General features: G+C 39.2%; 1 protein-coding gene and 1 pseudogene across 13 annotated transcripts in view; both read left to right on the top strand.

Annotated features, from left to right (window-relative positions):
* The window catches only part of ANKS1B (ankyrin repeat and sterile alpha motif domain containing 1B), a 1095895-nt gene that overhangs the window by 484345 nt on the left and 593382 nt on the right, over positions 1 to 18168 (top strand). The gene's annotated exons all lie outside the window — the stretch shown is intronic.
* Positions 10913 to 11919, top strand: LOC116639759 (annotated as a pseudogene).

Genomic DNA, 18168 nt, shown 5'->3' with positions numbered 1-18168 from the left:
AGGAGAGGATTTAAAAAAAAAAGAAAAAAAAAGGGAGAGAATGTGATCAGGCAGGAGACTAGAACAAAACCATACACTAGAGATTTAGGGTATATTTTGATCTGTTAGAAGAAACTATCTCAAACTTTTAAAGAGAGAACAACTTATATATATATATGCCAAAAATACGGGTAACTACTATGAAGGGATAGAATATGACTCTAAAAATGAAAAATAAAAACGTTTTTTTAAAAAAGGGATTGATAAGATGTTGGTTGAAAAAGGGAAAAAGAAAAATTCAAAAAAAAAAAAAGACAGTTAAAAAAAAAATTAACTTTGAAAGACTAAAGAATCATGGGAAAAAAGCCATGAATTCTATGTGATGTATTCCCTTAGTTCTGGAGTTCTGCCGTTCTCATTGTTCGGTAAACTTGGTCTTGGCTGGCTGTTCTTGCTGATCTTCTGGGGGAGGGGTTTGTTGTCATGGTTCCCAAATGTCTTTGCCGGAGGCGGAAGTGCCCCGCCCTTGCCCAGTCTGGGCTAAGTAATCTGCTTGGGTTTGCTCTCGGGAGCTTTTGTTCCCTGCGAGCTTTCGGTACAGCTTTGGAGGATGAGAGTGAAAATGGCGGCCTCCCAATCTCCGCCCCGGAGAAGCCGAGAACTCGGGGCCCCGCTCCTCAGTGCGCCCCCAGAGAAAAGCAGTCAGTCACTCCCGTCTCCCCGGTCTCCGGCCGCACTCCGTGCTCACCTGGCCTGTGACCGAGTGTTTCTATCTCTCGCACCTGACAGTGTGGAGTCTCCAAACCCAGCAGATCCCTGCAGTGTGCTCCCGCGCCGCTCCTCCTGGGGGAGGAAGGAGAGTCTCCCCAGATCTGCCGCTTTTTGGGTCCCTGCTGGAGGAGCAGTGGCCCGACTGTGCCGCGGATCACGGTTTATGGGAACCCTGAGCTGAGAGCCCACGCCTCGGCTCTGTCTCTGCAGCCAGCTTCCCCGCTCCAATACCTGGGAGCTCTGCTGCACTCAGGCACCCCCAGTCTTTCTGTGACCCCGAGGGTCCTGAGACCACACTGTCCCACAAGGGTTCCACCCCCTGCTTAGCCACTGGAGCAATGTCCCTCAGCGGAGCCGACTTCTAAAAGTTCCGATTTTGTGCTCCGTTGCTCTATCACTTGGTAGAAGCGGCCGTCGGAGGCCCTCTCCCCTGCCGTCTATCCTCCCGAATATCGCCTCAGATTCACTTCTCCGCACGTCCTACCTTCCAGAAAGTGGTCGCTTTTCTGTTCAGAGAGTTGTTGCTATTCTTTTCTTTGATCTCCTATTGAGTTTGTAGGTGTTCAGAATGGTTTGAGCCCTATCCAGCTGAATTCCTGTGACCAGGCGAAATCCAGGTCTCCTACTCCTCTGCCATCTTGCTCCGCCCCCTCATTATACTATCTTAGCCACCTCAAGCATATGAGCAATTATGGTTGAGGCCTTAATTATTGGTTGTTTATATATAAAATGTAAAATTACATATAAACACTCAACAAAAATTAGTTTTATTATCAAATTTATGAATAATACTAGATAAAGTTCATTTACTCATTTAACAAATACTCATTTAGCACTTACAACGTACTAATGCCCAGTCAAGATACTGGGTATATAACAGTGGAAAGACAGGGTCTCTTCTCTGAAAACCTTTATGGTGTGCAAGTAACTAAAGTATAATGTTATTATATTAATATAATATAATATAAACTTAGAGAGGAGCACATAAATCTGCCTAAGACTGTTAGAGATGGTTTCACAGAACACATAATACTTGTCTTATGACTTGAAGAATTTATCAAATGGATTTTGAAGGAACATGGTGAAGAAGGAAAGGAATAAAGAAAGAGGTAGAGAAAGCAGAATATTTAGAACCAGAGAAATTTGGACCTAGATCCTTGTTTTGCCACTTTCTATGATCTTTAGGTAAATGATAACCTTTCAGAGGTTCATATTATTTCTTTTGAGATAATATAGATGACCATACTTAGCATAGGACTTTGCACATGATAGGGACTCAATAAATATTGTCCCTTTGCACCTACTATGAACTTCTTGTGGGTAGATAGTATCAACATTTTAAAGATGAGGAAAGTAGGTTCACAATGGTTAAGGAAACTTGCTTAAGATCACACAACTAAGTAAGTTAGTGGCAGAGCCAGGATTAGAACCTGTATCTTCTTTTTTTTTTTTTTTTTTTTAAGATTTTATTTATTTATCAGAGAGAGAGAGAGACAGAGGCAGGCAGAGGGAGAAGCAGGCTCCCTGCTCAGCAAGGAGCCCGATGTGGGACTCGATCCCAGGACCCTGGGATCATGACCTGAGCCGAAGGCAGACGCTTAACTGACTGAGCTACCCAGGCGTCCCTAGAACCTGTATCTTCTGACAAAACTTTTCCCACTATGCTGCAAGAAGGATTCCAGGCTTTTCCCATGCATTTAACTATTTATTTGGCCAATAAACATTTCTTAAGTGTCTATTAAGTGTCAGACATGTTACTATACCCAGATGAATCAGTGGGGAACACATAGACAAAGTCTGCCTTCATTGAGCTGAGAGTCTATCAGAGAAGGCAGACTTTATACCAGCAATTTCAATAAATCCTAATGAATGTAATGTTGATCACATTTAGGTGCTCAGGGAAAGTGTGTGGCAAGAAGACTTATTCTAATTGAGGTAGTTTGGGAAGTCCTATAAAGGGGGAGTAGTATTTTTGTCAGGACCTAAAAATGATCAGGAGTTATCTGGACAGGCAGGAGAGATTTTTTCCAAACAGTGGGAGGTTTGGCAAAGATTAAATGAGAATATGGTATGTTCAAGGAATTGAAACTGATCCAGGATAGCAGGATCAGAGAGCATGAATAAAAGAGTGGCAAGAGGTGACTCTACAGAGATTGACAGAAACAAAGTTGTAGAGGGCTGTACAAGCCATCTTAAAGAGCCTAGATTTTATTCTAAGGGTAAAAGGTGTTGTAATTTCTACACTGCATAAAAAGCCTGACCAGAGGAGAAAATTGGGTCTAAAATCTGACACTGCTTATCCCAGGGAGGGAATGGTTATCTTTTTCTTTTTTTTTTCTTTTTAAAATTCATCACAAAGGCCCATACAGGTTTGCTGTGGCCATAGTGGGAAACCACCCAAGGTTTTAAGCAGCAGAATGATATCTGATTTGCATTTTTCCTTGCTCATTCTAGCTGTGCTGAGGCTTCTCGTAGAGGGAGCAAGACAGGATAAGTGGGACTTGGCATAGGTGAGTCAGTGGCAGCTTAGATCAGAGCTGTAGCTCTGGGGAAGAAGAGAAGTGAGAGATGTTTAAGACAGAATTTACAGGACTTATGAGTGACTATGGATCTAGAGGGCAAGGAGACAGGAGGAGACAGGGATGTTCCTCACTCTCCTGGCTTGAGTGGAAAACCATAGGAACCTCAGGTACAATATCTAAGACTTCAGTGTTGAGAAAAAGCTATTGGAGTTAATCAGTGTTGGGAAGGTGCCCAAATCAGCTGAAATAGAGGACACAATAAAAGCATTTAAAAGTCCTTTGGGGCCAGGAGGCATGGCATTACACTTAAAGTAATGTTTCTTTTTCTTTCTTTGTTGGAAAACCTGCATCTCTTTGATACTTTCATTTACTTCCTAGACCGTTGTATATTTCTATTTGGCTAAATTTGTTCTACAGGGACATTAGCTGTTATCTGACTTTAGTTTTAATTTAAAAGGGGAAAAAACTGTAATTATGAAGAAGATTGGGCATGTGGGCACCTGATTCATTTCCCTGGGTGGCATCATGACTCACCCTCATTAAAGTAGTTTTGCAGTGCAATGCCTGATGCCTTACCAGTTTTGAATTTTCTCTGCCCTGTATGAACAATAAGATAAGTTTCTCTCATGGGTCATTCAGTGCTCTTCATCTCTACTATGAGTCAGATGTTTTGCGTTTCAAAACATTATCCTGCCTACAATTTCCCTCTTTATAAATTATGCAGAAAATTTCTACCAACAACAGATTCTCATTTACTGACTTTTTAGATTTGTATCTATAAAACATGTTCTAGTTGTTATGCTATAACTTAGTGAGCAGTTTTATGGTCAACAGTAAGGTACCATTCTATTTGTTTTATCATCACTGTCTAAATATTAAGGTGCCTCATTAGATAAAAACACAAGCATCTGTAAGTAAACTCAAATACTGATGATTAAGTCACGTGAAAAGCCTTGCCTTCATCCTGTGTCTTCATCTAGTTACAGAAGATTTCCTCTCTTTCACATTCGACCTCTCAGAAAGAGTTGTCTACACTTCCTGGACTCACTTTCTCATCTCTCAGTGAGTCTTCAAACACTGCTCCACTTTTGCACTGAAATCTGTTAGGTCCCCCAGGATTGTCTCTTCCTATATATAATGGACAAAGCCTTTATCTTATTTGACCAATCTGCTTCACTTAGCTTGTGAAACACTCTCTGCATGTTACTCTGTGATACCACACTCTCCTGGTCTTCCTTCTACTGCTCTAGTTTCCATCTTGCTCTCCCTTTGTAAATACCCCTATCTCCACCCACTCATACAATACTATTCTCCAGGGTTCTAGATTAGTTTCTCTTCCCTTATTCTACAGACTGCCTCTGGATGATCTCAGCCATTTACATGGCTTTATTGCTCAATCATATGCTGATGTTCCTCATAGTTTTATCTCCAGCCCAAACTTGAGTTCCAAACCTCTAAATTCATCTTTCTCCCTGAACCCTGCACTTAAATGTTCCACAGATACTTCAAAGTCAACCTGTCTGTGTTAGTTTCCCAGGGCTGCTGCAAAACAGCATCACAAACTGGGTGGCTTAAAACAATAGAACTTTATTTTCTCATGGTTCTGAATGCTAGAGGTTTGAAATGAAGTTGTCGGCAGGGTCATGCTACCTCTGAAGGCTCTAAGGAAGATCCTTCATTTCCTCTGCAGCTTCCAGGTGTTGCTTGGCTTGTGGGAGCATGACGCATCTCTTTCCTCATCTCCTCATGGCCTTGCCTGTGTCTACGCCTTTTCCTCTTCTTGTGAACACACCAGTCATTGAATTGGGGGCCCACCCTAAGTGTCTTTATTTATTTGTTTTGTTTGTATTGTATCATAAGCTTCATGATTACAGAAATTATGTCTTTCCACTGTAATCTCTGGCACCTAGTACAGTGTCAGTAAATGAATTTTTGCCTAATAAATATTTATTAAAGAGTAGTGTGAAGGAAAGAGGTAAAGCGATTAATCAACAATTAATCAGCAAGAACTAATACAAAAAAAATATAAGCAAGCCAAAATAAGTTTAGGTGTGAATTTTTTAAATGTTCCAAATGTAATTTTTTCTAGTCAATGTACTAACAAATACATTAAGAATTAGTCAAACTTTATTTTAAGCTCACTCAAAACTTTCTTCTATAGTCTAGCAAAAATCCTGTGGTTCCCACAGATGCTGGAAAATACAATTATATTTCCCATTGCCTGTTTTTATAACTGAATCCTTTCACCCTTCTTTATTAATGAAAAACTATCATAGGATGTGATATTGTTTCCTAAATATTTCTTGAACACATCTCCAAAAAGGACAAGGTTAAGCAATCACTAGCAGTCTAATTACAAAAAAAGGAAAATTAAAAGACAAAAACTGTTTATATCTTAACAAAATGTCTCCAGACATCAGCCTGAAAGAATGAAAGAAAGCACTATTTGTAATTTATATCTGCTTACTTTTAAAACATTTAGGCCTCCATACATATATAACTAGTATAAGCACTGACTGAATATTTAGGCAACCTAGAAGTTGAAAGGGGTCAGACATGCAGGGTTATATCTACTTTGCCTACATTAATAAATTTTCTCCCACGGGAGAATCTGTGGTAGACCCCTGTGCTTGTAATTATTGAAAATGCCCTAGGTTCAACTAAATCAGACTATGTCATATAGATATTGATGAGAAGAAAAGTGGGAAGTGCCTCACTCTTCCACAACATTCATTATGTAGGCAAATAAGGATTACTCTAGGGAGTTAATTGTATTCTTTACAAGAAGGCAAGTCCTCAAAAGAAATTCTGTCTTGGTATTTTGCTCTACTTGGCTTTAGTGCTACTTGATGTTATTAAATTCACACAACTTTCAGAGCACATAATTATAATATTCACTAATTAAACAGAACAAGTCAACCAAATGAGATTTAGTTAGGAAAATGTCTTGGCATAACCCAGTGGGTCTGCTTAGATTTATTGTCACCAAATTATCCTAAGTAGACACTAGCATTCACAGCTTAGTATTTATTATTCTTCTTCTATTTTTACTTCATTTTGACAAATTCAAGGCAGAGGATTCTAGATATACCGTATTATGTGGGGGCCTCTAGCTACACTTATGTAACCACTTCTAAGGCCTTATGTAGCAACTTTCTTCACTCAACAAGATTCATTTTTGAATTCTGAGTAATTTTAGAGTAGTTAAAATGGTTTCCTTCATTTTAACAATAAAAGTTGTCATTTTCAATTAGATTTTTATAGGTAAAATGATCACTATTATTACTAAGAAATGTTCTACATCTTTTGCATATATTAACTATTTAATCCTTAAACCAGTAGTATCTAGGTAGATACTATTGTCACCTGTGATTTACAGATGGGGAACTAAAGCACAGAGCCTTTAACTGACTTGCCTACATTTATATAGCTAGAAAAGAGTGGAGCAAGGATTTGCTTCCATACATTCTGACTCAGGGTTTTTACTCTTGACCACCATGTTATCCTGCCTATCAATAATCTTATTATGTCATATTTGTAATATACTTTAAAAAATACATACTACTTTTGCTAATTATAATTGTTACTAATTCATGTAAACTAGATCCCTTATTTCAGCATTCTTGAGAGTTTAAGGAGATCTAGAGAAACAGACCTTTTCTTTCAGATTACCCCAATGCTGGCAGTATTTGACTATATTTACGAAGAAGTGGCTAGTTACAGAACTACTTTTTTCCTTTATTCAGTCAGTATTTATGGAGCACTCCTTTTGCTTTAGTCACTGTTAGGCACTAGGATACAGACATAAAAGTCTTAGTCCTTACCTAAAGGGAATTCAAAGTCCAAGAAGTTTTGCTTAATGGAGAGATAAAATAGTATCTTTCAGCTTGTTGCTGACAGAGTGAAGGGAAGAAATGTCTGGTACTTTAAAGAAAGGGATAAGATAGTATGGCAGCTCTCTGATGAAATGCCATTGATCTATGCATCTCCCTACATTGCATATACCATCTTGATGACATGTGTCTTTTGCTTAGAGCTATCCTAATGGATTTTCACCAAGTAGACCCTAGAACTGATTCAGGTAGTTATGTGTCAGACACCATGTAGGGGTCTTTCCCATGTATTAACTCATTTAATTTAATCTATATGCTAATTCTCTCTTATAGGTGTTATCAACAATTAGTAGATGGAAAAGCAAAAAGATTAAGTGACTTTCTCTGGTCCATGGTAATGAATGATAATAATAAAAAAGGATTCAAACCTATTTTGACCAGAAATTTAGAGCTCCTGAGGGCAGACAGCTAATTTTTTTTGATCTTATGTACAGGCTCAAACAAACCTGTGTAATGAAGGTCCAGAATCTACAAGTGTGTTCTCTTATTTAAAAAAAAGTGAGGGGTGCTTGGGTGGCTCAGTTGGTTGATATCTAACTCTTGATTTCGGCTGAGGTCATGATCTCAGGTCACGAAATTGAGTGGAGCATCGGCCTCCCACTGGGCATGGAGCCTGTTTGAGATTCTCTCTCTCCCTCTCCTTCTGCCCCTCCCCCTGTTCACACTCTCTCTCTCTAGAATAAATAAGTAAATCTTTTTAAAAAATGAAATTAAACTTAACATCTTTTTAATTTAGAAGAGGTATTTCAGTTACCATTGCTGTTTAACAAATCACCCCAAAACTAAATAGATTAAAACTACAGGAACTATTATATTATAGTTTCAGGACAGGCTTCTCTGGTTGGTATTATTTCAGAGTTCTTATGCAGTTGTAGTCAGATGGTAACTGGAGCTAACAGTGTGGGGCTGGAGAAGCTGGAAACTGGCCATGTATCTCTCTCTTTTAGGTAGTCCCTGGGCTTCTCCATGAGGTCTCCCTGCATAGGCTAGCTTGAGTTTCCGCAAGGCATGTTGGTCTCAGGGCAGTTGGACTACTTACGTGGTGATGCAGGGTTCCATTGCTTGTGTTCCAGATGCAAGGTGGAGGTATTATTGCCTTTCTGATTTAACCTCAGAAGTCATACAGCATCACTTCCATCACATTCTGTTGGTTACAAATGAGGCTCAAATCTACCCAGATTCTTTGGGAGGGGAATTAGATTCTACTTCATGGTGGGGGAGTGGCAAGATTCTAGATGAACATGTGAGGTAGGGGATATAGCTATGGTTATCTCTATAAAATACACTCTTCCACAGTCTACCCTCTAACCCAGCAATTCACACCCCTCCCACAGGCAAAAAATGCTCAACTCTTCCCAAGATCCCTCAAAAGTTGCATCCTATTGAGCATTAGTCTCAGGCTGAGGTTTATCATCTAAATTAGGTCTGGACACAGTTGAGTCTCCTTAGGTAAGATATCTTAAACGGAGCACTTAAGTACCATTCCTCTTGGTCAGAAGTCCTGTGACCTAAAGAGACAGATTATCTGCCACCCACATATCTATCATATAATGACCACACAAACACAGATTAACCACAATAGACACTTCCATTTAAAAAAGATGGAAAAGTCATCAGTCCATAGAAATACTGAATTCCAGCCAGGGACACGTTGCCTGTTCTGCGAATAGGGTTCAGTTCTGCTCCCTGAGAGTTATGGCTCCTGGCTCTGCCCTCTGGGTTCTTATCCCCTCTGAGTCATTCTTTCTTTTTATAATAAGTGACCTCTGTATAAAACTAAATAATCTTCTTAATTTGATTCTTGCCTATACTAGTTCTAGGGGCCAAAGGCTTCTTACATTTTGTACAGTCCCTGTTCTTTTTATTTTTAAAATGACAATGGGTATCTGAAAAGAAATACATTTTTTACTTCCATGAGACTGTTGTCAGTCTTTAGGTACTTGTAGAAACACAAAGGGAAAATGTCAATGGCAATCTACTTTATTGACCACTTTAGTTTATTAGTTTACTAGTTAGAATAACTATGCAATGCCAACAGAGAAATATGTCCTTTTTTAAGGTTGTATGATATTTTCAAGGGTAGTCTTTTAGGAATTTCAGGACAATTATTATCATGGTACATTAAGAGGTGAGTTTTCTGTCAAATAAGTACTTGTAACTGACATACATGAGAGCAGACTTTTCTGATTGCTTTAAAAACTCTGTAAAAAGAAATGAAGCAGGTGTTTTAAAACTTACTCTTTTATGAAAAGGTCATAATGCTCATACTCAAACCTTCTGTGGTTTTTAAAAATCAGTATTTAATCAACATGCTAATATTATTCCAAATAAAAAATTACTTATTGCAAATACTTTTTAAAATTGTGATCAGGCCTAATAAGCTTTATTATAGAGAAAGTGACTTGGTTTGCCCAGGATTTTCTTGGTTTCAAACTGAAAATTCTGTGTTCTTGGAATGTCACCCCAGTCACAGGTCACTTAAATACATGTTGCCATAAATACACAAAATACAAAACAAAATCAAAAATAAGACTATGAATATGACTCATAAAATTTCAAATTTAAGTTAAAGGGGCAAGAATTGAATTAATTATACTGGTTATAAGAGTATAGTGTTTGTACAAAGTCTCTTTAAAAGAAAAAATTCAGTGCTGCTTAATAGTATTTTGATATAAAAATAATCAAAATTTACCTTAATAATAAAGATACTTCTGTAAAAATTCTTCATAGCCATATATACTTAGAAGATGATCTCTAGGGAATAACTAGTCATTTGTACAAAAATATAGAATTTATGCAATTAGATTATTTTATTGAACTCACCTGTTCTTACCAGGGTGAGTAGAGTAATATAAAGTCCTGAAAGGGGGGAAATGTAAATAAATATGATAATACATAAATAGATAGGCACAAATTACACATATATTTACATTTGTATTGATATTAAAACAGTGTTCTCAAACTTTAATATATATACAAGTCACTTGAGTATCTTATTAAAAAATATTCTGACTTACTCAGTCGGGGCTGGGCCTGAGACTGCATTTATAACAATCTTCTGGGTGATGCTGATACTGATGGTCCATAGTTCACATTTCAAGTGGCAAGATATTAGAGGCCAGGGATATTAATGACCTAATAATTTAACCTAGGAGAAATGGATAAATACCTAAAAACACAATCTTCCAAAATGAAATCAGGAAGAAATAGGAAATTAGGAAAGACCGATTACCAGTAATGAAATTGAATTGGTAATCAAAAAAACTCCCAACAAACAAAAGTCTTGGACCAGATGGCTTCACAGGTGAAGGTAAACCAAACATTTAAAAAAGAATTAATACTGGAGCACCTGGGTGGCTCAGTTGGTTAAGCATCCGACTTTTAATTTCAGCTCAGGTCGTGATCTCAGGATCATGAGCTCGAGCTCCAGCAACAGGCTCTGCTCTGGTTGAGGAGCCTGCTTGGGATTCTCTCTCTCCCTCTGCCCCTCTTCCCTGCCACTCATACTGTTTCTTTCTGGAAAGAAAGAAAAAGAGAGAGAGAGAGAAAAGAAGGAAGGAAGGAAGGAGGGAAGGAAGGAAGGAAGGAAGGAAGGAAGGAAGGAAGGAAGGAAGGAAGGAAGGAAGGGGAAAGGAAGGGATGGGAAGGGATGGGAAAGGAAGGGAAGGAGGGAGGGAGGGAGGGAGGAAGGAAGAAAGAAAGAAAAAAAAGAGTTAATACCAAGCCAGAACTGCCAGTGCTCCAAGTCTCTAGTATAGGAAGAGGCATCCAACTCTCTGCTTTTTGAGATAGTCCTGCAAAAAAAGGTTTGCCAGTGGGAATTGCTCAGCAAGCAGTAAGTAGGAATTGCTCGGGGGTGGAGTAAGTGACCATGGATGCCCCCATCATCTCTGTGACCCTTCGCCTGGCAGGAGGCTATGTCACCACCATTGGAACAAAGTTCTGTGCTTTTAACTAGGAAGATCAGTCAACAGTTGTCCTGGCTACAGTAGATAAAGACAAGAAAAACAATCAGTTCAATAATGGGAAGGTGGATCCCACTGGGAGATACTTTGCTGGAACCATGGCTGAGGAAATGGCCCCAGCAGTTCTGGAGCGGCACCAGGGGTCCCTGTGCTCTCTTTTCCTGACCACCACGTGGAAAAGTATTTTGACCAGGTAGACATCTACAATGGTTTGGATTGATCCCTAGACCACAAAGTCTTCTTTTATATTGACAGCCTGTCCTATTCTGTGGATGCCTTTAATTATGACCTGCAAACAGGAAAGATCTCCAACTGCAGAAGTGTTTACAAGCTGGAGAAAGAAAAATAAATTCCAGATGGAATGTGTATTGATGCTGAGGGGGTGCTCTGGGTGGCCTATTATAATGGAGGAAGAGTGATTCTTTTAGTTCCTAAGACAAGGAAAGACTCCAGACTGTGAAGTTGCCTGTTGATAAAACAACTTCATGCTGCTTCACATGGAAGAACTACTCTGAAATGTATGTGACTGTAGGTTGAATGGACCCAAAGGGTATTCTGCAGCAGCCTGAAGCTGGTGGAATTTTCAAGATAACTGGCCTGGGGGTCAAAGGAATTCCTCCCTATTCCTATGCAGGATGAGTGGCCTTCTTTCCTACTGGAGGAACTTTTGAAGACATGTAGAAAATTCTAGAGTTGAAATTTCAGTCTAGTTACAAAAAATTGAAGAAATTATATTATTAACAGGGTTAAATTTTTATTTACACTTTTTGAAAGGTAGAGCATTTTAGTAAGGGGGTGCAGGTAGCTTTGATAACACACTACAAGGCCTTCTGCAAAGGTAGTATAGAAATGTAAAGAATTGTTCAATCAGCCTATTTTTTAAATTATTATTAATTCTATTTTATTATGTTTTGTTAGTCACCATACAGTACATCATTAGTTTTTGATGTAGTGTTCCATGATTCATTGTTTGCGTATAACACCCAGTGCTCCATGCAATACGTGCCCTCCTTGATACCCATCACCAGGGTAACGCATCACCCCACCCCTCCCCTCTAAAACCCTGAGTTTGTTTCTCAGAGTCTATAGTCTCTCATGGTTCGTCTCCCCCTCTGTTTTCCAACCCCCTTCATTTTTCCCTTCCTTCTCCTAATGTCCTCCATGCTATTCCTTATGTTCCACAAATAGTTGAAACCATATGATAATTGACTTTCTCTGCTTGACTTATTTCACTTAGCATAATCTCCTCCAGTCCCCTCCATGTTGATATAAAAGTTGGGTATTCATCCTTTCTGATGGCTGAATAATATTCCATTGTATATATGGACCACATCTTCTTTAACTGGTCATCTGTTGAAGGGCATCTCGGCTCTTTCCACAGTTTAGCTATTGGGGACATTGCTGCTATGAACATTGGGGTGCATATGGCCCTTCTTTTTACTACATCTGTGTCTTTGGGGTAAATACCCAGTAATGCAAGTGCTGTGTCATAGGGTAGCTCTATTTTTAATTTTTGAGGAATCTCCACGTTTTCCAAAGTGGCTGTACCAACTTGCATTCCCACCAACAGTGTAAGAGGGTTCCCCTTTCTCCACATTCTTGCCAACACTTGTTGTTTCTTGTCTTGTTAATTTTTGCCATTCTAACTGGTTTAAGGTGGTATCTCAATGTGGTTTTGGTTTGAATTTCCCTGATGGTTAATGATGATGAACATTTTCTCAGGTGTCTATTAGCCATTTGTATGTCTTCTTCAGAGAAGTGGCTGTTCATGTCTTCTGCCCATTTTTGGACTTGACTATTTGTTTTTTTGGGTGTTGAGTTTGAGAAGTTCTTTATAGCTCTTGAATATCAGCCCTTTGTTTATAGTGTCATTTTCAAAAATCTTATCCCATTCCGTGGGTTGCCCCTTTGTTTTTTTTGAGTGTTTCATTTGCTGTGCAGAAACTTTTTATCTTGACTAAGTCCCAAAAATTCATTTTTGCTTTTTTTTTTTGCTTGCCTTTGGGGCCATGTCTTGAAAGAATTTGCTGTGGCTGATGTCAAAGAGGTTACTGCCTATGTTCTCCTCTAGGATTTTGATGGATTCCTGTCTCACATTGAGGTCTTTCAACCATTTTGAGTTTATCTTTGTGTATGGTGCTAGAGAATGGTGAAGTTTCGTTCTTCTGTATATAGCTGTCCAATTTTCCCAGTACCATTTATTGGAGAGACTGTCTTTTTTCTATTGCATATTTTTTCCTGCTTTGTTGAAGATTAGTTGACCATAGAATTGAGGGTCCATTTCTGGGCTCTCTATTCTGTTCCATTGCTCTATATGTCTGTTTTTGTGCCAGTACCATGCTGTCTTGGTGATCACGGCTTTGTAATAGAGCTTGAAATCAGGCAACATGATGCCCCCAGCTTTGTTTTTCTTTTTCAACATTTCCTTGGTGATTCAGGGTCTTTTCTGATTCCATACAAATTTTAGGATTGTTTGTTCCAGCACTTTGAAAAATGCCATTGGTATTTTGATCAGGATGGTGTTGAAGATATAGATTGCTTTGAGCAGCATAGACATTTTAACAATGTTTATTCTTCCAATCCATGAGCATGGAATGTTTTTCCATCTTTTTGTGTCTTCTTCAATTTCTTTCATGAGTGTTCTGTAGTTCCTAGAGTATAGATCCTTTACCTCTTTAGTTAGGTTTATTCCAAGGTATCTTATGGTTTTTGGTGCTATTATAAATGGAATCGATTCTCTAATTTCTCTTTCTACAGTTACATTGTTAGTGTATAAGAAAGCAACTGATTTCTGTGCATTGATTTGTATCTTGCCACATTACTGAATTTCTGTATGAGTTCTAGTAATTTAGGGGTGGAGTCTTTTGGATTTTCCACATAAAGTATCATGTCTGCTGCAAGAGAGTTTGACTTCTTCTTTGCCAATTTGAATACCTTTTATTTCTTTTTGTTGTCTGATTGCTGTTGCTAGGACTTCTAGTACTTTGTTGAACAATAGTGGTGAGAGTGGGCATGCTTGACATGTTTCTGATCTTAAGGGAAATGCTCTCATCTTTTCCCTACTGAGGATGATATTCGCTGTGGGTTTTTCATAGATGGATTGTATGAGATTGAGGAATGTTCCCTCTATCCCTATATTTTGAGGAGTTTTAATCAGGAAAGGTTGCTGTATTTTGTCAAATGCTTTTTCTGCATCAATTGAGAGGACCATATGGTTCTTCTCTCTCCTCTTATTAATGTGTTCTATCACATTAATTGATTTGTGAATGTTGAACCACCTTGCATCCCGGGGATAAATCCCACTTGGTCGTGGTGGATGATCCTTTTTAATGTATTGTTGGATCCTATGAGCTAGGATTTTGGAATCCATATTCATCAGGGATATTGGTCTGAAATTCTCCTTTTTGATGGGGTTGTTGCCTGGTTTGGGGATTAAGGTAATGCTGGCTCATAGAATGAGTCTGGAAGCTTTCCTTCTGTTTCTATTTTTTGAAACAGCTTCAGGAGAGTAGGTCTTATTTCTTTCTTGAATGTTTAGTAGAATTCCCCAGGGAATCCATCAGACCCTGGACTCTTGTTTTTTGGGAGGTTTTTGATCACTGCTTCAATCTCGTTACTTGTTATTGGCCTATTCAGGTTGTCAATTTCTTCCTGTTTCAGTCTTGGTGGAGTTTCCAGGAAGGCATCCATTTCTTCCAGCTTGCTTAATTTATTGGCAATATAGTTGTTGATAATAATTTCTAATAATTGTTTCTATTTCCTTGGTGTCAGTCATGATTGCTCCCCTTTCATTCATAATTTTATTAATTTGGGTCCTTTCTCTTTTCTTTTGGATAAGTCTGGCCAGTGGTTTATTGATCTTATTAATTCTTTCAAAGAACCAGCTTCTAGTTTCATTGATCTGATCTACTGTGTTTCTGGTTTCTAATTCATTGATCTCTGCTCTAATCTTAATTATTTCTCTTCTAATGTGTGGCTTAGGCATCATTTGTTGCTTTTTCTCTAGTTCTTTAAAGTATAAAGTTAGTTGGTGAATTTGGGATTTTTCTATTTTTTTGAGTGAGGCTTGGATGGCTATGTATTTCCCCCTTAGGACCACCTTTGCAGTATCCCATAGGTTTTGGACCGATGTGTTTTCATTCTCATTGGTTTCCATGAATTGTTTAAGTTCTTCTTTGATTTCCTGGTTGACCCAAACATTCTTGAGCGAGTGTTCTTTAGCTTCCAAGTGTTTGAATTTCTGCCAAATTTTTTCTTGTGATTGAGTTCCAGTTTTAAAGCATTATGGTCAGAGAATATGCAGGGAATAATCTCAATCTTTTGGTATCAGTTGAGACCTGATTTGTGACCCAGTATGTGGTCTATTCTGGAGAAAGTTCCATGTGCGCTCGAGAAGAATGAGTATTCTGTTATTTTAGGGTGGAATGTTCTGTATATATCTATGAGGTCCATCTGGTCCAGTGTGTCATTCAAAGCTCTTGTTTCCTTGTTGACTTTCTGTTTAGATGACCTGTCTATTGCTGAGAATGGAGTATTGAGGTCTCCTACAATTAATGTATTATTATCAATATGACTCTTTATTTTGATTAACAGTTGGCTTATGTAGTTGGCTGCTCCCATGTTGGGGGCATAGATATTTACAATTGTTAGATCTTCTTGTTGGATAGACCCTTTAAGAATGATATGGTGTCCTTCTGTGTCTCTAACTACAGTCTTTAGCTTAAAATCTAATTTGTCTGATATAAGAATTGCTACCCCAGCTTTCTTTTGAGGTCCATTGGCATGGAAGATGGTTCTCCAGACTTTCAGTCTGGATGTATCTTTAGGTTCAAAATGAGTCTGTTGTAGACAGCATATGGATGGGTCCTATCTTTTTATCCAGTCTGCAACCCTGTGCCATTTTATGGGAGCATTTAGGCCATTCACATTGAGACTGATTATTGAAAGATATGAATTTATTGTCATCATGTTGCCTCTGAAGTCCTTGTTTCTATAGATTGTCAATATAAATTTCTGTTCTATATTACTCGGAGTCTTTCTCCTTTTATAGAACCCCCCTTAATATTTCTTGCAGGGCCGGCCTAGTGGTCACATATTCTTTCAGTTTCTGCCAGTCATGGAAGCTCTGCATCTCTCCATCCTTTCTAAATGACAGCCTTACCAGATAAAGTATTCTTGGCTGCATGTTCTTCTCATTTAGTACCCTGAATATGTCTTGCCAGCCCTTTCTGGCTTACTATGTCTCTGTGGATAGGTCTGACATTATTCTGATGTTCCTCCCTCTGTACATAAGCAATCTCTTCCCCCTAACTGCTCTTAAGATGGTTTCCTTGGTTCTAAGATTTGAGAGTTTTACTATTACATGCCAGGGTGTTGGTCTGTTCTCCTTGATCTTTGGAGGGGTCCTCTCTGCCTCTAGGACACAAATGTTTGTTTCATTCCCCAGATAAGGGAAGTTCTCAGCTATGATTTGCTCAAATATATCTTCTAGTCCTCTCTCTCTCTCTCCACCCCCTCAGGGATCCAAATAATTCTGATATTGGAATGTTTCATGGTGTCACTTATTTCTCTAATTATGTTTTTGTGGATTTTAAGCTGTTTCTCCCAAGCCTCCTCATTTTCGCTCTTTTTTTATCAGTTTGTCTTCTAGATCACTAATTCCTTCTTCTGCCTCGTTTACCCTAGCTGTTAGAGTATCTAGATTAGATTGGATCTCATTGATAGCATTTTTAAGTTCTGCCAGTTCAGCTCTCATTTCTGCCCTTAGAGACTCTATTTGGCCATTAATCAATTTCTCCATTCTAGCTATCATCTTCATAACTGTTATCCTGAAGTATATTTCTGACATCTTGCTTATATCTATATCCATTTGTAAATCTGTGGCAGAAGTCATTTCTCTGAGTCTTTCCTATTTTGGGGGTTCCTCCTCTTAGTCATTCTGTTGAGACGTGGTTGAGGGAATTTACAGAGTCCAAATTACTGGCCACAACCCAAGCAAGATGCACCTTTTTATAGGGACCTTAGGGTTGTCTGCCTCTTGTTCTCCCAGCCTGTCTTCTAGGGGAGGGGCCTGCCGCGCTGTTACTCAGGCAACCCTGTTTGGGCAGAGTTGCCCTGCCCCCTGTGGGGGGTGGGGATGGGCTCAATGAAACCAGTTTTTTGGGGCTTTTGTTCTCTGGCAGTTTTCCCTGGTGGTTTTCCATGTCTATTCCGAGAGTCAAAGCAGAAGAGACCATTTCCAACCCTCTGCCTCAGAACAGTGAGATCACAGTCTGTTCTTCAGTGAGCTCTCCAGGCCACACTGTCTCCATTTCTGTCTGTGCTGCTAAAACCACAGCATCCTGAGTTGTATGCCCCACAGTAGCACTCCCAGCCCTTGCTTTCAGGTCCAGGCACATCTCTGCCCTTTGTGCTTCTAAAACTGCCAGCTGCCCCCAGTTTGCACACACGCCCCCCGCAGTTTCAGGTTTCCATCCAGGGGTCTGCCCTAAAGTCCTTTCCCTGCTGCTACTGGTCTGTGAGTCTGTGCCCCGTCCCCAGCGCAGGAGGCTTTTGCACTCCTTTGTTATTTCATCTTCCTGGTGCCAGCGCTTATAGCAGCTCCCTCCCCCTTCCATTTATCTTCTGCTATCTGCCCACAGAATCAGGGCTCCCTGCTTCATAACTTGAAACCAACTGCCAGCAATATTCTGTTTGTAGAGATCCAGGTATATCTTCTTACATCTCAGGCTGATTTCGTGGGTGTTCAGAGTGGTCTAGTAGATATCCAGCTCAATTCAGGGGACCCGTTGGAATAGGGTCCCCTACTCCTCTGCCATCTTTGCCCCAATCCTCCTCAATCAGCCTCTTGATTCTTTGCAAATTGCTAGAGAGGGAAGGGTGGGGACCATATCTGTTCGGCATTCCATATTTTTCATACCTAAAGCATCAAAAAACCTAATAAATAATGACCTAGTAGTGAAAAAATAATTTAAAAATTAGAAAGAGCTAATACCTATTCTTCTCAAATTACTCCAAAAATTAGAAGAGGAAGGAAAA

The sequence above is a fragment of the Phoca vitulina genome, unplaced genomic scaffold (assembly GCF_004348235.1).
Source record: "Phoca vitulina isolate PV1807 unplaced genomic scaffold, GSC_HSeal_1.0 scaffold19, whole genome shotgun sequence".
NCBI classification, from domain to species: domain Eukaryota; kingdom Metazoa; phylum Chordata; class Mammalia; order Carnivora; family Phocidae; genus Phoca; species Phoca vitulina.
This window is presented reverse-complemented; position numbering and strand designations above follow the sequence as displayed.